Source organism: Podarcis bocagei (genome assembly GCF_964188305.1).
Source record: "Podarcis bocagei genome assembly, chromosome: 9".
Lineage (NCBI taxonomy): Eukaryota > Metazoa > Chordata > Lepidosauria > Squamata > Lacertidae > Podarcis > Podarcis bocagei.
In genome coordinates, this window is record NC_138134.1 from 78,993,332 (window position 1) to 79,010,157 (window position 16,826).

The following is a 16,826-nucleotide window of genomic DNA, read 5'->3' on the forward strand; positions in this document are numbered from 1 at the left end:
GCCAAGGGAGCCAGCGTACAGCTTCCGGGTCATGTGGCCAGCATGACTAAGCCGCTTCTGGTGTACCAGAGCAGTGCACAGAAACGCCGTTTACCTTCCCGCCAGAGCGGTACCTATTTATCTACTTGCACTTTGACGTGCTTTTGAACTGCTAGGTTGGCAGGAGCAGGGACCAAGCAACGGGAGCTCACCCGCCGGAGCGGTACCTATTTATCTACTTGCACTTTGACATGCTTTCGAACTGCTAGGTTGGCAGGAGCAGGGACCGAGCAACGGGAGCTCACCCCGTCGCGAGGATTCGAACCGCCGACCTTCTGATCAGCAAGTCCTAGGCTCTGTGGTTTAACCCACAGCGCCACCCGCGTCCCTAAACTTAGAAATCCCAAATGCTGCAGCCTGTCTTCCTGGGGGAGCTACTGCAGCCCCTCGATCCAGAGGGCACCAGGTTGGCCAAGGGGAGTAAAAGAAACTCCAGGAGGGCATTCTAGGCCAAGGAGAAGATGGTGAGTCTGTCAAGGTGAAGGAGGAAAAGGCGCAGAACCTTCTGGGGTGGAGACAGAGGTGGGGAAGGCAAGACCTGTCCAGCTGAGATCTCCAGAGAGCAGCAGCGTTAGGAGAGCAGAAATAATAATAATAATAATAATAATAATAATAATAATAATAATAATAATAATAATAATAATAATAATTTATTTATACCCCACCCATCTGGCTGGGTTTCCCCAGCCACTGTGGGGAAAGGATAGCAAGTGATTTAAAAGGAGTAGGGGGGCGCAGAATTAGATTAAATGACAGGAAGGATTCGAAACCTGCGGACCAGAGATTCACAGAAGATTGGTAGAAATATACAAATTATTTGAAGAGCAACTGTAATCAACAAACGATGCTAGTAGCAGTACCTATGAGAAGTTTTGTAAGGAGAAATATATGAAACATTGCAAAAGTAGAGGAAGAACAGAGATATCAGTTATGAGTTAAATGTAATTGTGGAAGTAAAGAAATGTATATTTAGTGAAGGGATTGGAAAATTTTCAGATGCGATTGATGGAAGTCAAAAGAATAGTATAAGATATGAAAGTATGTTTAATTACTGTTGAAAATGATATGTCGAAAAACCAATAAAAAATTATAAATAAATGAATGAATAAAAGGAGGAGGAGGGATGAGAGGAAGCCTGAAAAAGTGGACCAAACAGAAAATAAAAAAGAGGAGAGTCATAACCAACACATCCCTCCCTGCTCAGCTGCCCACCTGTCAATCATCTGGTGCACCACTAACACCAGGTGACATATTTCCCCCCCTCTCCATCCTATTTTAATTCTGCAACCTGACTCTGTGATTGAATCCCACCCCCCAAAAAACAAAACGACAACCATCTGGAAGCACCTGTAGACCCCTGTGCTGTTCTCTGTCTCTCTCCCCCCTCGCTTTTCCCTTCGCCAACCCCCCAACCCACAAGCGCTTCCCTGCCAGTTCATTAGCTTCCTTGACATCCTGACTAAACGTTTGGGGATTTTGCCCGCTGAGAGGATGCCCCCCTGGGCTGGGGGGAGTGGGGGGCGGGCGCCGCAGCATCTGGGGCACGGCTAGCCCACGCCAGGGAGTCACATTCAATTGCTGCTCTTCTGATCTGAGGCGACAGGGAAGCAGGCGGCAAAGGTCAGAGCCTGGCGCCTCTCGGCAGAAAAGGCAGGGTGGGGGGGCAGGCAGGAGGGAGGGAGGGGGCCCAGGAAGCCCCCTTGCTTCCCCCTCCCTCCCTTCCCCATCACTTGTCCTCTCCCCAAATGGGAAGGGCACCAGCACCCGGTGCCAGGCCTGCGTTCGAAATCCCAGTGTGGAAGGCGAAGTTGGCAAAGTGATCTTCTTCTTCTAGGGCTGCCATAAGTCCAGAATTTCCTGGGCACAGCCGGGATTCGCCCACCGGAAATGGCACTCGAGAAGAATTTTCAAAAATGGCAGCCCAGATCAGTGTCGATTTAGGGGGAATTTGGCTTCATTTTTCTTTTTTTCTGAGATTTTCAACAGCTTTCGTGTCTGGATTTTCACATTTTTGGAAAACAGCAAGCCTGTTTCCTTCCTTTATGCAGGTGACTCTCAACACACGCAGGGGCTACGTTCCAGGAATAGCGTGTAATGCCAAAAGAATAAAAACATTAATGATAATTTTATTATTTATACCCTGCCTACCTGGTGTATAAAATAGTGTACAGTCATACCTCGGGTTACAGACACTTCAGGTTGCGTTTTTTCAGGTTACGGATGCACTGAAACCTGGAAGTACCGGAACGGGTAACTTCCAGGTTTCAGCAGTCACACATGCGCAGAAGCGCAAAATTGCAACCCGCGCATGCACAAACGCGGCGCTGCGGGTTGTGAACGTTCGCAACCCAAGCATCCACTGTATAGTCAAAACACATTGGGTGCAATGGTGGGTAGAATTGCCAAAGCCTTTTTCCCTGGAAGGTTGCCCCCTTTTGATTTTTTTTCACTTGCCAAGCATGTAAAGGGGCAACCCAGTCATATGGGTAGGGTAATAATAATAATAATAATAAAGACCCTGATGCTGGGAAAGATGGAGGGCACAAGGAGAAGGGGACGACAGAGGACGAGATGGTGGGACAGTGTTCTCGAAGCTACAAACATGAGTCTGACCAAACTGCGGGAGGCAGTGGAAGACAGAAGTGCCTGGTGTGCTCTGGTCCAGGGGGTCACGAAGAGTTGGACACGACTAAATGACTAAACGACTAAACAACAACAACAACAACAATAATAGGTGAATGTGCCCAAGTTAAGTGTGTGTAAGTTGTGAGTTACCAAAATTGTATACCGCCCCATGATATACAGTATTGTATACCAGCCTGTGCTCTTTGAATGGAGGGTGCATCAGAAATTTAATAAATAATAATAGTTTGCCCACCAAAAGGCATTTCCCCAGGCCAGGCTGATGGAAAGTAACCCAGGTTTGGTTCTCGGTTTAAAAGGACTTCCTTTCTGCCCGCCCCTGTGGGGCTGCCCTTGGCCCCGTTTGGGGCAGAATGCTGCGACCAGATTGCTGGTCTGGCCGAGAACATGTGACCCCATCGCTAAAACAGCTGCACCGGGTTCGAGGTTCTTGTCTTAATTCACAAGCCCTGAACATTTGCGATCCAGAGAATGTCAGGGACTCCCTGAACCATTATAATATGCATTCTGTATTTTTTATTCTGTATGTTTCTGCAGTCATTGGCTAAGGGGTTGGGCAATTTCAAAAGTCTTTAAAAGTTGTTGCACACTTCGTTTAAGGTCCTCACCTCCTTGCAAGTGGCGGGGGGGGGGTGCGGAGTCTGTTGCAACAGGAAAATAAAGTTCTCTCTTGCTTTCCTTCTACTGCTTTCTGCCTCCATGCATTTTCCTCTGACCAATATCGAACTTAGGGGACCCTGAACCCCTTGATGGAGAGTTGGGCAGCAAAAGCCAAACACAAACGTTTTGAGAACATAGCTTTGAAGGGGATTTAAACCAGTTCATAAAATGCTTCCCTCCACGGTGATTAACCCCCCGATAGCCCAGTGGAGCCTCCAAGTTCAGAGGCAGTCTACCTTTGGCTACCTGAGGCAGGCTGCAAACAGAGCTATTGCCTTCCTGCCTGGATTGCGAGCTTCCTGGAAAGGTCTGGCTAGCCAAGGAGGCTGGATTGGAGAGACCTTTAACCCAATGCATCAGCAGGGCTCTTCTGACGCCATTAATCGATTACCGTTCTTTTAAAACAGCTGCGCTGACTGCCAGCTCATTTCCAGCTTCAGTTCAAGAAGGGTGTTTAAAGCCCTGAAAGGCCGTCTCCTTCTTCACAGACCCTCTCAGGTGCTGAGATCGGCAGAGGGGACAGGGGACGCTTGGCAGTTCCCCCCGCCCTCAGAGGCTCAGGGTGATGGTGGTCCAGGGAGAGAGGGTCTTCTCTGAGGCAGCCCCTAAGCTATGGGTCTCCCTCTCCACAGAGATGCACCAGTATACCTGAAGGAGTGTCTCCACTCCCATCGTTCAGCCCAGACACTGAGGTCCAGCTCTGAAGGCCTTCTGGCAGTTCCCTCCCTGCGAGAAGTGAGGTTACAGGGAACCAGGCAGAGGGCCTTCTCAGTGGTGGCGCCCGCCCTGTGGAACACCTTCCCAGTAGATGTCAAGGAAATAAACAACTATCTGACTTTTAGAAGACATCTGAAGGCAGCCCTGTTTAGGGAAGTTTTTAATATTTAATGCTGTATTATTTTCAACACTCAATTGGAAGCCGCCCAGAGTGGCTGGGGAAACTCAGCCAGATGGGTGGGGTAAAGATAATAATATTACTACCGGTATTATTATTATTATTTTTATTATTATTATTATTATTATTATTATTATTATTATACAGGATGCTGAAGACACAGCTCTTTGAACACTGGAGATGCCATGCCTTTAGGACGGGCCTTACTTTTAGGATTGCAAGTTGGTTTACATTGTTTTTGATCTTGGGTTTTAACGCTGTAACGTGCCCCGGGACCTTAGGGTGAAGGGCAGGTAAATCATAATCATGACGGCAATGATAAAAATGATTAAATGGTAATAGGACTAATGATGATGGTTTTAAAGGAGTCAAAGAATCGCCCTGCAATTCAAGAGGTGTAATGTTGCAGAGAAATCCCTGTTGGGTCACAACATTCAGATCATGGGCTAAAGAAAAAGCGTTAAAGAAATGGAAGCAGGCAAAGAGGGAAGAGATATGCTGAGAAGCAGACAATTCACTGGAAGAAAGTTCACCTCCGTGGTCCTGCATGCACAGAGAAACGTCCCTAAGTCGGCATAACTCGGGATTTCTTTCTTCGAAGTTCTGGCGCCTCGTTCCACCCGTCCAACTTTCACGAGATTTCAGCTCCCCAGCTTTTGGCATCCAAGAAGGGGCTGAGCCCTATGGAAAGGTCAAAACCCAGTATCCCAGTCTCCCGGCATGTGGGATTTCGAACCCTCTGAGCCCTTGTATTCCACAGGTGCCAGAACCAATGGCAAAGGCACATTCAAATCGCTGGTGGTGATTTAGGAAGGGTGCAGTGCGCCACCCAGTTCAGGTGAAAACAGCCAACAGCAGCCCTGTTCCCCAATTGGCATTGCAGGGCTGCAATTCAACCCTCTTCCGGCGGTTCTGCCCCTTGAGAACCAAGCTCATTCTCTGCAGGTTGGTCCTCCAGGCTTCCCATCCTCCTCGCCGGGACCTGATCCCAACATCCAACAAACTTGCACCAACCCAAAAGTGTTCCTCTCGTCACAAAGATCGCAGCCTGTGAGTCCTCTGTGTGGCACGGCTAAAAGATGCTCAAATGAGACTTCGAGTTCCCAAGGCCCGTCATTTGGGGCAAACAGAGGAAACTGCACATCCAACTTTGCACCTCCCATTTCTCTGCCTCCAACGGAACTGTCCATATTCAGAATTTCAGGTCGGGGTCCATTCCGCCCATCCTTTGTCGCCTGTGGCGTTTACCCTTCGTAGCCGTGGCCGATTCGCCATAAAAGTGGAGGATACTTTCCCATTGTGCGGAAGCGTATTCTTTGAGGCTTCCTTTGAATTCTTTTTGCTCTCGTAGCCTGAATCCGGTCAGCTCTGAAACAACAACAGAAGCATAACCAGAAGGGAGCGAAACAGCAAATCCCAAAGCACTGTCGAAACGCAGACAATTCCCTTCTCCGTGTTTTCCATGCTATTTAAAAAGCAAAATACAACAACACGCCACTGTCACAACGAAACAGTACAAAGCCACCTTCTGTCCCCCTCGCACCCGAGTCCAGGTATTTCTCTCACTTTATTCAGGCTCGCCTGCCCCCTCCCTCCCTTTCCACCCGGACGAAATGCGCCTTGGAAGCTCTCCTTGCCGCTTGCTCTGGGTGGGCGGCGCCAGGCACAGTATTTGGGTCACTCGGCACCACTTAGAGTTGGCAGCATCAGCAATGACCCTCCAGGAATCTCTGCCCCTTGGAAGGCCACTCCATCGCTTGCCAGTTCACAGAGGGACAAGAACCACCCAACGGATTTGATGGGGAGCAGGAGTTGGAAAGTTTGTGAGCGACTAGCATGTGATTAGCATGCGTGCATGTGATAGTTGTTTATGCTCGCATCTGCATGACTGCGCACAACCCTGGCTTGGACTGCTCACATTTCTCTTGAGCAGTCCTCCTCTGACTGGAATCTACCTTTTTGATGAAACATTAGTCAAAGTATCGCAGAGAAAGAAGCAGGGAAATCCACCTGCAGTTGTGAGGAGGTCATGGAATCAGAGAGATGGAGGAGACCCAAAGACTCATCTAGTCTAACCCCCTGCAAGGCAGGAATCACAGCTAAATGATGTCACGTAAATGAAACAGGCCCATGGAAGTCAGGGTCATCTTTCTGGTTTGTCTAGTTTCTCCAACATTTCCCCCTTCTGTGCTAAAGGCTGGCTTGGATTAGGCATGGCGGCCCCAAAATACGAGTCCTGCCATCAACACCTGTATTTTTGCATGCAACCGATCCCTCTGGGTTTCCACAGTCAGCACCAGCGGGGAAATCCAGAGAGGAGAGGGAAATGAACCTTCTCAGTTGATAAACAGCAGACAGCAAACACAACAACATCCATTTATGGAGGGACAATCTCTGGGGAGGAATCTGGGGCCTCGGGCCAAGACGATTTATCCAAGCAGCACGCAAAACCATTTCCCCACAGCAACTGCGCTATATTGAACCACATTCAGGGCTGTTGCTATTTCCACCAAACTCTGAGGTTGTTCCTAAAAGGCCAGGCTTTTTTTTCTTTTTAAAAACGCTTTATCGATTAAAGATAACAAACAAAGGGCAAATTCAAAGCGCAGACAGCGAAAGGATTCAGAGGTCGGGAGCTGCAAGGACTGTAATGGGTCCAGAATGAAATCCCATCATGTGTTTAGTTTAAGAGGAGGAGGAGGAGAGTGGAGATAGCTGGCTCCTTTGGGAAGAAAGGCGGGATATACATTTAATTTATAAAATAAAGAAATGAACAAGGAGAGAGGCAGACAGTGGTTTTTGCAGCGAATTGAACGGCAGTTGAGAGAGGCGATTGTTGCTTTTGAAGCAGACACGCATCCGATTTTTTGCTTCTTAGCAAACAGGTTTGATGGGAATAAGTATTGCTTCACAAAAACCTCCTGCCTGCTATGGGGAGATCCACTCCCAGCTGTTGGGGACTCCTGGTCTTCTGTAGGCAAACCTCCAGAGGGGTTTATAAACAGCCCCACTAGTTCATTGCAGCAAAACCCATGACACCTTGAAGGCCGACATATTTGCAGTGGTGCAAGCTTTCCTTGGCAACAGTCTACTTCATCAGATACGCAAAGCGGACTCAAATATATATCTATATCACACGGGAGGCCAAATGCATAAGAAAAACTGAGGTATGCCAGTCGGGTGAGCCCCAATGCAGACCACAGAAAGATGCAGGATTCCTGGACGACCCACTCTCACCACAGCCATGGACAACTCTTCTGACAGAAGAGGCGAGCCGTTTCCACCCCCAAAATACTGTGCATAAGACAAAGAAGAACGGATCTTCTCCAAAGGGAAGCAGAGTCAAGAGGACCACCTGAGCGTTGGGAGCTGTTTGCCCCTGGGATCCGCTACGGAGGACAAGATCATGAGACCACCTTCCTTGGAGGTCTCCAAGCCAGGCTGTTGGGGGGGGTGAGATCCGGAATCCTGTCCTTCAAAGGACAGAGGTACAACAGGAGATCCACCGGGTGGTCTTCCTTCCAGTCCTGACACCCCTGACCGCCAAGGAAACTCCTTACAGGGGAGGGAAGCCAGGGAGTTCTGGGTCCCTTCTATCCAAAGCACCTTGGAAGTCTGAGATAAGAGGACTTACCTGAGTGTTGCTTCTCCAGCTTGCTCAGTGCTGGACTGAAACTTTGTCCCAAGTCCAGACCGAAAAAGGGGGAGCAGAGCGTCCTGGGGGGGGGTGTCTCTCTGCCGCCTCCTCCTCCTCCCAGCGTTCCCATCACATGGGACAGACAGGCTGGTGCCAGAGGACTCAGAGAGTTAATGAGGTGGAGAATCGGGTGGCGACGCCTAGACTCTCCTGTCCCCCCCATGTACACGCCTGGCTGTTCTTCCTGGGGGGCCTTAACCCTTGCCCTGCCACTGCTGCTGTGTGCAAGTTGGTGGGGGGAAGGAAGCTGAGCTGGAGTCCTCAGTGAGAGAGGCAGGACTGTGCTGGGATGGGAAAGGGGCAGAGATCTCGCCGGCACACATAGATGAGAGAGAGAGAGAGAGGCCAGGCTGCGCGGGAATGTCGCGACATCTGTGGCTCTTGGGCACATAAGACCATAGAAGAGTCCGCTGGGTCAGGCCAGCAGCCCTTGCAGCCCACTGCCCTGTTCTCCGTGGATTTGGATTTGATATCCCGCTTTATCGCTACCCGAAGGAGTCTCAAAGCGGCTAACATAACAAACACCCTGTTAGGTGAGTGAGGCAGAGAGACTTCAGAGAAGTGTGACTGGCCCAAGGTCACCCAGCAGCTGCAGGTGGAGGAGTGGGGAATCGAACCCGGATCACCAGATTACGAGTCTACCGCTCTTAACTACTAAACCACACTGGCTCTCTGTGGGAAAGCAGCAAGCAAGATTCGAGAGCCAGACCAACTCCTGCGCTTTCCTGCAACCGGTGTTCAGAAGCCCCTTGCGGCCTCTGACTGAGGAGGGCCGAGCGTGGTCGCTGTGGCTAGGAGACATCAGCAGACCTGGGACTCAGCTTGTTGTTGTTTAGTCATTTAGTTGTGTCCGACTCTTCGTGACCCCCTGGAACAGAGCACGCCAGGCACTCCTGTGTTCCACTGCCTCCTGCAGTTTGGTCAAACTCATGCTGGCACCTTTGAGAACACTGTCCCACCATCACGTCCTCTGTCGTCCCCTTCTCCTTGTGCCCTCCATCTTTCCCAACATCAGGTTCTTTTCCAGGGAGTCTTCCCTGCTCATGAGGTGGCCAAAGTCTTGGAGCCTCAGCTTCAGGCTCTGTCCTTCTAGTGAGTGTGTTTCAAGTGCATTATGCAAACGTGACACTAGATGGCGATGGTGAGCTTACGGCAAATTCGATGCCTTTTTCAAAACACTTTTTAAAAAAGCATTTGGTGGTGGACGTGCAAGATAACAAAAGAATTCTGGGAAATGATATACAATGAGTTGAAAAAAATTGTTTAAAATAATGTTTGTGGAAAAATCAGCTTTTTTACTAGGAATTTTAGATGCAGAGATACCAAAGGAGCAGAAAAGATTATTTATGTATGTGACCACAGCAGCATGGATATTACTGGCCCAGAGATGGAAAGAAGATAAAATCCCAAACAGAAAAGAATGGCTGATGAAGATGATTGACTATGCCGAAATGGCGAAAATGACCGGTGAAATCAGAAACCAGGAAGGTAGAAACTTTAATAAGCAATGGAATAAATTTACAATTTACTTAAGAGAACACTGTAAACAACTACAACTTTGGCAGGATTTGAGGAAGGCTTGTAATGTATTAAAAGGTAAGGTAAAAATGTATTGTTTTAAGAAAAATAAAGAAAATATATGATGCAGTAGAAAAAGTTTGATAATGGAAACCATGGAGGGGTGGAGGGAAGTCTAAGGATTCAGAAAATTCTAAATGTTGATGATAATGATTACTGTTTGAATTCAAATGCATAGTGTAGAACTGAATAAAAAAGATTATTATTTATTTTTAAAGAAACATTTTCATAGTGTATTTATATGTGTCTTGATTGCACCCTGATGTACATCTGATGTTACAGCTAGCTTGGTACAGAAGAGGCAGCCAAGCCATGGTAAGATTTTGGTTTTTCTAAAGGGCCGTTCCTCAGAAGGCGGAGCAAGGTTGTCTTCTGAAGGAGCGTCTCCACCCCCATTGTTCTGCCCGGACACTGAGGTCCAGCTCTGAGGGCCTTCTGGCAGTTCCCTCACTGTGAGAAGCCAAGTTACAGGGAACCAGGCAGAGGGCCTTCTCAGTGGTGGCACCCACCCTGTGGAACGCCCTCCCATCAGATGTCAAAGAGAACAACAACTACCAGACTTTTAGAAGACATCTGAAGGCAGCCCTGTTTAGGGAAGCTTTTAATGTTTAATAGGCTATTATATTTTAATATTCTGTTGGATGCTGGACAGCTCTTCTGTCCAGAGTGGCTGGGGAAACCCAGCCAGATGGGCGGGGTATAAATAATAAAATTATTATTATAGATGCAGGTGCAAATGTGAAATTCTAACGGCAACTGAATCGAGCTCTTCTTTCAGACATGCTGGGCCCATGCACTGAGCTTTCCTGTGGGGCTCAGCAGAATGGAGGGGATTCCTGAGAACAATCAAGTCAGAAGCATTTCGCTCATTTCCCAGTGTTGCCGATGCAGGACCCCTCGGATGCCACGGCTGCTGGCCCAAGAGCAACACAAGAACAGAAACACCTAAGTGGAGCCCTGCTGAATCTGGCCAATGGTCCGTCCAGTCCAGCATCATGTTCTCACAGTGATCAGCCAGATGTCGCAATGGAAAACCAGCAAGCAGGATTCGCACTCTGTCCTCCTGCAATTTCCAGCAGCTGGCCCTCAGGAGCATTGTTGCCTACCAGCCTGGCTAGTAGCTGTTAACAGCCACCTCCCCCATGAATTTCATAAAATCATAGAACTGGAGAGTTGGAAGGGACCCAAGGGTCATCTAGTCCAACCCCCTGATATGCAGGAAATAACAGTTAAAGAATTCCTGGTCGATGGTCACCCAACCTTTGCTCAAAAACATCCAAAGAAGGAGAGTTCTTTGGAGTTTTTTTCCAATTTCGTTGTTCTATATGGGACAATGACAATATTGAATACAATATTGAAGCAATGCAGCCGCGAGCTGCTGGTAGCTTGCAAACAAAACATAATGGGAATGTTGGGACTGTTTCGTGGGAAACAGAGGGACAGTCTATTCACAGTGTAGAGGGCACCGGAATTAGCACAGAGTGAAATATGAGCTGGACAGGAAGTGTTTGCACACTCTCGACTGCTGGAGTTTGAAGAGAGCAGTCATGTTTTCTGTAACGCTGCAAAGACAGAAATAAAGGCATGTAAATACCTTTCTGTCTATCTCTTTCCCCTGCCCGGGGGGGGGGGCAGGAAAGAGTGGTGTGTTCTTCTCACGCTGAGAAGGATCGCCTATCGCAACCTCTGCCTGGATCTTGCTGGGAAAGCAGACAGGGAGGTCAACAGGAGACCAAGCCGTGTGCCTGGGAGAGTTGCCAGTTTCTCCTGATAAAGGCTTGATTTCCGACAGATTATCGTACTGTGTTGTATCATATCGTATTGTATCGTATCGTTCACTACCTTCTGAAGGAGCCTGTTCCATTCTTGAACAGGTCTTTCTTTCTTTCTTTCTTTCTTTCTTTCTTTCTTTCTTTCTTTCTTTCTCTCTTTCTCTCTTTCTCTCTTTCTCTCTTTCTCTCTTTCTCTTTCTCTTTCTCTTTCTCTTTCTCTTTCTCTTTCTCTCTTTCTCTCTCTTTTTTTAAATTGTTATTTTCTTTTACAAAAACAGTAACCAAAAATTGAACAGCTCTTACCGTCAGTTCTTCCTGATGTTAGCCGGAATCTCCTTCCCTGTAACTTGAAGCCATGGGTTCGAGTCCTCCCCTCCGGAGCAGCAGAAAACAAGCTTGCTCCCTCTTCCACGTGAGAGCCTTTCAGATATTTTTTGACAATGGCTCTCTTATCTCCTCTTCTCCAGGTGAAACCTACCCAACTCATTCAGCCGTTCCTCATCCGGCGTGGTTTCCAGTCCCTTGGTCGTCTTGGTCATCCTGCTTTGAGCCTGTTTCCCATATCAGCGCTGGATTTAGGACAGTGCGGGAGGTTCCCCCTCCCAGGACTCCAAGCCGAGAGACTGCAAAACAAGAGCAATAATAATTGTTATTATCATGAACCAACTTGGCCCCTGCAATCGGGATCCAAGCCCCTTTGTTTATATTTTCCCTCTGCAGAAGATCTAGAGGGTGGGAGCCGGAGAACGGGGCCTTTTCTGCAGTGGCTCCCCATCTGTGGCCTGCTCTCCCCAAGGAGGCAGATCTCTTGCTTGCCTCCTGAGGAACATGCAGAGAAATGGGCTCATGGCCCGTCGAGGGAGATTGGCAGCGGGTCGGGTCGCCTAGTGACTCTGAGCTACTGGATGAGGACACCGTGGGCAGGAGCGTCCAGAGCTGGGTTCAAATTAGCCAGGTGCCAGGCGCGTTTTGCGACCACGTGGAGATCTCTGGTTGGGAAAAGCAAAATGCCACTTTGAAATATTTTCCTTGAAGTAGAAAAAATTGGAGAAAATTGGAGGTTACAGAGCTATGAAAAATTAAAGAATAAGGTGCAAGATTGATTTCATTATGCTCAAATTCAAGAGGTTTTTAAGTCGGATAAAAAAACAGGATTCCAGGTGGAAAAATCGAAACTAGAGACAGAACTGTTAGAACCAAAGACTAAGGTACTTTCGAGAATGTATAACTTGCTGCTTAAATGGAACACTCAGGATGAGACAGTTAAATCAGCCATGATTAAATGGGCTCAAGACATTGGGTACAACATTATGTTTGAAGACTGGGAAAGGTTATGGACCACCGGTATGAAATTTACGGCATGTAATGCCTTGAAAAAAAACATTATGAAAATGATATACAGGTGGTACATGACCCCAGTCAAGCTTGCTAAGATATACCATTTGTCTGATAATAAATGTTGGAAATGTAAGGAGGCTGAAGGGACATTCTTTCACCTCTGGTGGACCTGTCCAAAAGTGAAGGCCTTCTGGGAAATGATTTACAATGAGTTAAAAAAGGTGTTTAAGTACACCTTTCCTAAGAAACCAGAGGCCTTCCTCTTGGGAATTGTCGGCCAAAAGGTGTTAAAGAAGGATAGAATGTTTTTTATGTATGCAACTACAGCAGCAAGAATTCTTATCGCCAAACATTGGAAGACTCAAGATTTGCCCACACTGGAAGAGTGGCAAACGCAATTGATGGACTACATGGAATTGGCCGAGATGACTGCCAGGATCCGAGATTTGGGAGAAGAAGCAACGGAGGAGGACTGGAAAAAATTTAAGGACTATTTGCAAAAAATTTATAAGTTATATGAATCATAAGAATTCGCATGATTTGGAAAGGTTAGCTCCAGCAATGAGAGTGGACGATATATGAAACTAAGTTATATTAATGAAAGGGCTAATGTTCAAATGTTTAAAATAACATCATATTGGACTTTAGAGTAAATTGACAATAAGTAATTTAAACTTAAAATGCAACTATTTGAAAGTACAAAAGAAACGCATGAAACAAGGTTATAATTTGCTGATATCTTTATTGTTAAGAATGCACGGCGAGGGAGATGTGGGGAAGTCCGGTAGAAGACTGAAAAAAGCTCTGAAATGATGAATTTTTCTCTTTTTTCTTTTCTTATTATTCTTGTTTCTTTGTATATCTGACTGTGTGTCTTTATCTGGAAAAAATGCAATAAAAAATATTATGGGGGGAAAAAAATGAAATATTTTCCTTGACACTTGAATTTGTTTTATTCGGGATTGTTTTGTTGAAGGAAGGTGAGGACAGGTGACCTCACCTAGGCCCGAAGCCACCCCCCCACCAAAGGAGGCTCAAAGCTTCTCAAAGCTTTTCAAAATCATTTTCTCAGCAGCTAAGCATCAGAAACATTCCGCTTGCTGTAACTAAAAAGATTGCAACAAGGTAGAGAACAGAGCCCATTGTCTTCTCAGGCCTTTCTCAGAACCACATTGCAACTTGCTTTCTCTCCGGGAACCATGCCAAAGCCAAGAATGAAACAACGGGAACACTCTGAAAACCCCCTCACCCCCTTTCCTGCCAAGAGTACACAATAGTCCCAAGACAGCTTTCTGTTCATGCTCAGAGGACTCCTGAGGGAGGAGAAAGGAGGAGGGAACTGGAAAGGGGTATATATATATATTTGTGCACATGACTGTGAACTCGTGCATTCTTTTTGTGACTTATCACACTAGCTCCTTCTACCAGTTCATGGATGGTAGAAATAAAAGCCTTTTCTCCGAAACTATTCCTTGAGTGTCTGTTGACTCCCACTTCCCTTTCCCAGGCGCAATATTTTTCCCACCCGAGGGCAAAGCCTCATAAGGCTACATTATTTGATTTTTAATGTGCTGTAAACTTCTTTGAGATTTGTTCTTTAAAATGTAAAGGGGTATAGAAATGGAAATAATGATGATGTTGATAATAATAATAAGTGCTTTTTTGGGGGGGCGCAGGGGAACGCATACCCCTTAAAGGTTTTGTGAATCTTTGTACTTTTCTCCATTTCCTGTATTTATTTCTCCCAATTTGAACTTTAAAATGGTGATTTTCTTGAGTCAAAATGAGAGTACCCCAAAACATTTTTTAGAAAAAGCACTGATAAATAATAATAATTATTATTAATAATAATAATAATTTATTTATTTATACCCCGCCCATCTGGCTGGGTTTCCCCAGCCACTTTTGGCGGCTTCCAACAAAATACTAAAATACAATACTCTGTTAAACATTAAAAGCTTCCCTAAGCGGGGTTACCTTCAGATGATAATGATAATGATAATAGTGATAATTCCATTGGAGGGGGGAATGGCACTAAGATTGCCGTGTGTCTGGGTTTTCCCGGACATGCCCTCTTTGTAGGGGCCAACATTCCCACCCGGGGAAGGGTTGCATTTTATTGGAAATGTCTGAGTGGGGGGTGTATTTATTTATTTTTTCAAAAATTATTTTTTTTAAAAAAATTGGCACTCTGCTGCAGAAGCAGTTGCTTTAGTGGGAGGTGAGCATGCAGAAGGGTCTGTTGTTTGAACCGTCGCATTCGATTCACTGCACAAACTGTTGGCAGGTCTCCCCATTTAATTTGGAGATTTCCTCTGCCCACGGACACGGGGGGGGGGGGGGGAGAGAGCAGCCCCAAGGGAGCCCCTCAGGGTGGCACCATGCCAGGGCCCTCCACTCTCCTTTCCAGCCGCCTTCCACGGGCACAAGAAGTGTGTCAAAATATCCTTATGCAACCCAAACATCCTGCCTGCTGTTATTTACTAATCTCTGGCACCCTCTGATGTTGGCCCTGGAAAACTGCTCCAGATCTCCAGATTCAGCCAAAGCAAGGGAGAAAACTGAAGACTGGAAAATACTGTATTTTTCGCACCATAGGGCACACCGGACCATAGGGCGCACCCAGTTTTTAGGGGGGGAAATCAAGGAAAAAAATATTCCCCCCCCAGCCCCAAAGATCAGCGTACAGGCTGCACACAACCTCTCCCTGCCAGAGGGGTTGCGCGCAGCTATGGAAGAAGGGAAGGCAGCGAGCGGGATCCATCCCGCTCGCTGTTTTGGCTTCCCCTTTAGCCCCGTGCAGCCTCTCCTTGCCGGAGGGGTTGCGCACAGCTATGGCACAAGCCTGCATTCGCTCTATAGGACGCACACACATTTCCCCTCAATTTTTGGAGAGGAAAAACTGTGTCCAATAGAGCGAAAAATACGGTATCCCACCCCCACCCCCAGGAAGCTGCAGGCAGATTGAAAGAATGGCCTTTGCTTGTTGGGTCGCGATATGTTGTGCTCACCCCAACATCGCTGCCAGTGAAACAGGGTATGCAAGGCTTTATTATTTTGCAAAAAGCAAACACCCCTGCAAACGAGGCCCAAACGAGGCCACACTCTGCTCCACCCAGCTCAGTCTAGTATTTTTCTTATTTAGCATTGTTTTGCATTGCCTGACATTTTCAGAAGGCAAATTTAAAATTCTTCGGTTTTTGAAGGCCGATCAAGGGCTTCCTCATCAAACATGGACATACCGAGCTAAACCAAAGAATCCTACAGCTGGAAGGGACCAGTCTGTCCCCCTTGTGATGCAAGTCTGTCCCCCTTGTGATGCAAGAATCTCAGCTAAAACATCCAGGACAGGTGGCCATCCTCCAGCCTGTTTTTAATCTGTTGGGAGCCGCCCAGAGTGGCTGAGGAAACCCAGCCAGATGGGCAGGGTATAAATATTTATTATTATTATTATTATTATTATTATTATTATTATTACAGTGGTACCTCGGGTTAAGTACTTAATTCGTTCCGGAGGTCCGTTCTTAACCTGAAACTGTTCTTAACCTGAAGCACCACTTTAGCTAATGGGGCCTCCTGCTGCTGCCACGCCGCCGGAGCGCGATTTCTGTTCTCATCCTGAAGCAAAGTTCTTAACCCGAGGTAATATTTCTGGGTTAGTGGAGTCTGTAACCTGAAGCATCTGTAACCTGAGGTACCACTGTATTATTAACCTCCAAGGAAGGAAAGCCCACAAATTAATAATAATAATAATAATAATAATAATAATTTTTATTTATACCCCGCCCTTCCTGGTTCAAAAACCGGGCTCAGGGCGGCTAACAACAAATTTAAAAGCAGCATAAAATACAGTATAACAATAATGACTACGATAAGGATGATGATGATGCAATATAGGCCTAGGGTAGCTCAGTCAGTGGAGCATCTTAATCTCAGGCGGTGGGTTGAAGACCCACGTTGGGCTGGAGGGTGGGGTTGGACTGCGGGACTTTTTGGGGTCCCTCCCAACTCCTATTTCCTGATTCTTTCTTTCCGCAGGGCCTGTAAGACAGAGTTGTTCCGCCTGGCCTTTGGCTTGGAGCCAATTTGATTCCCTCCCCCTCTCTCTTTTTCCTTTTTCCTCCTGTGATGAGGCTGCATTTTAATATTTTAATGTTTCAATATTTTAATTGTTGTATTTTAATCTTGTTTTTAAGTTGTAGTC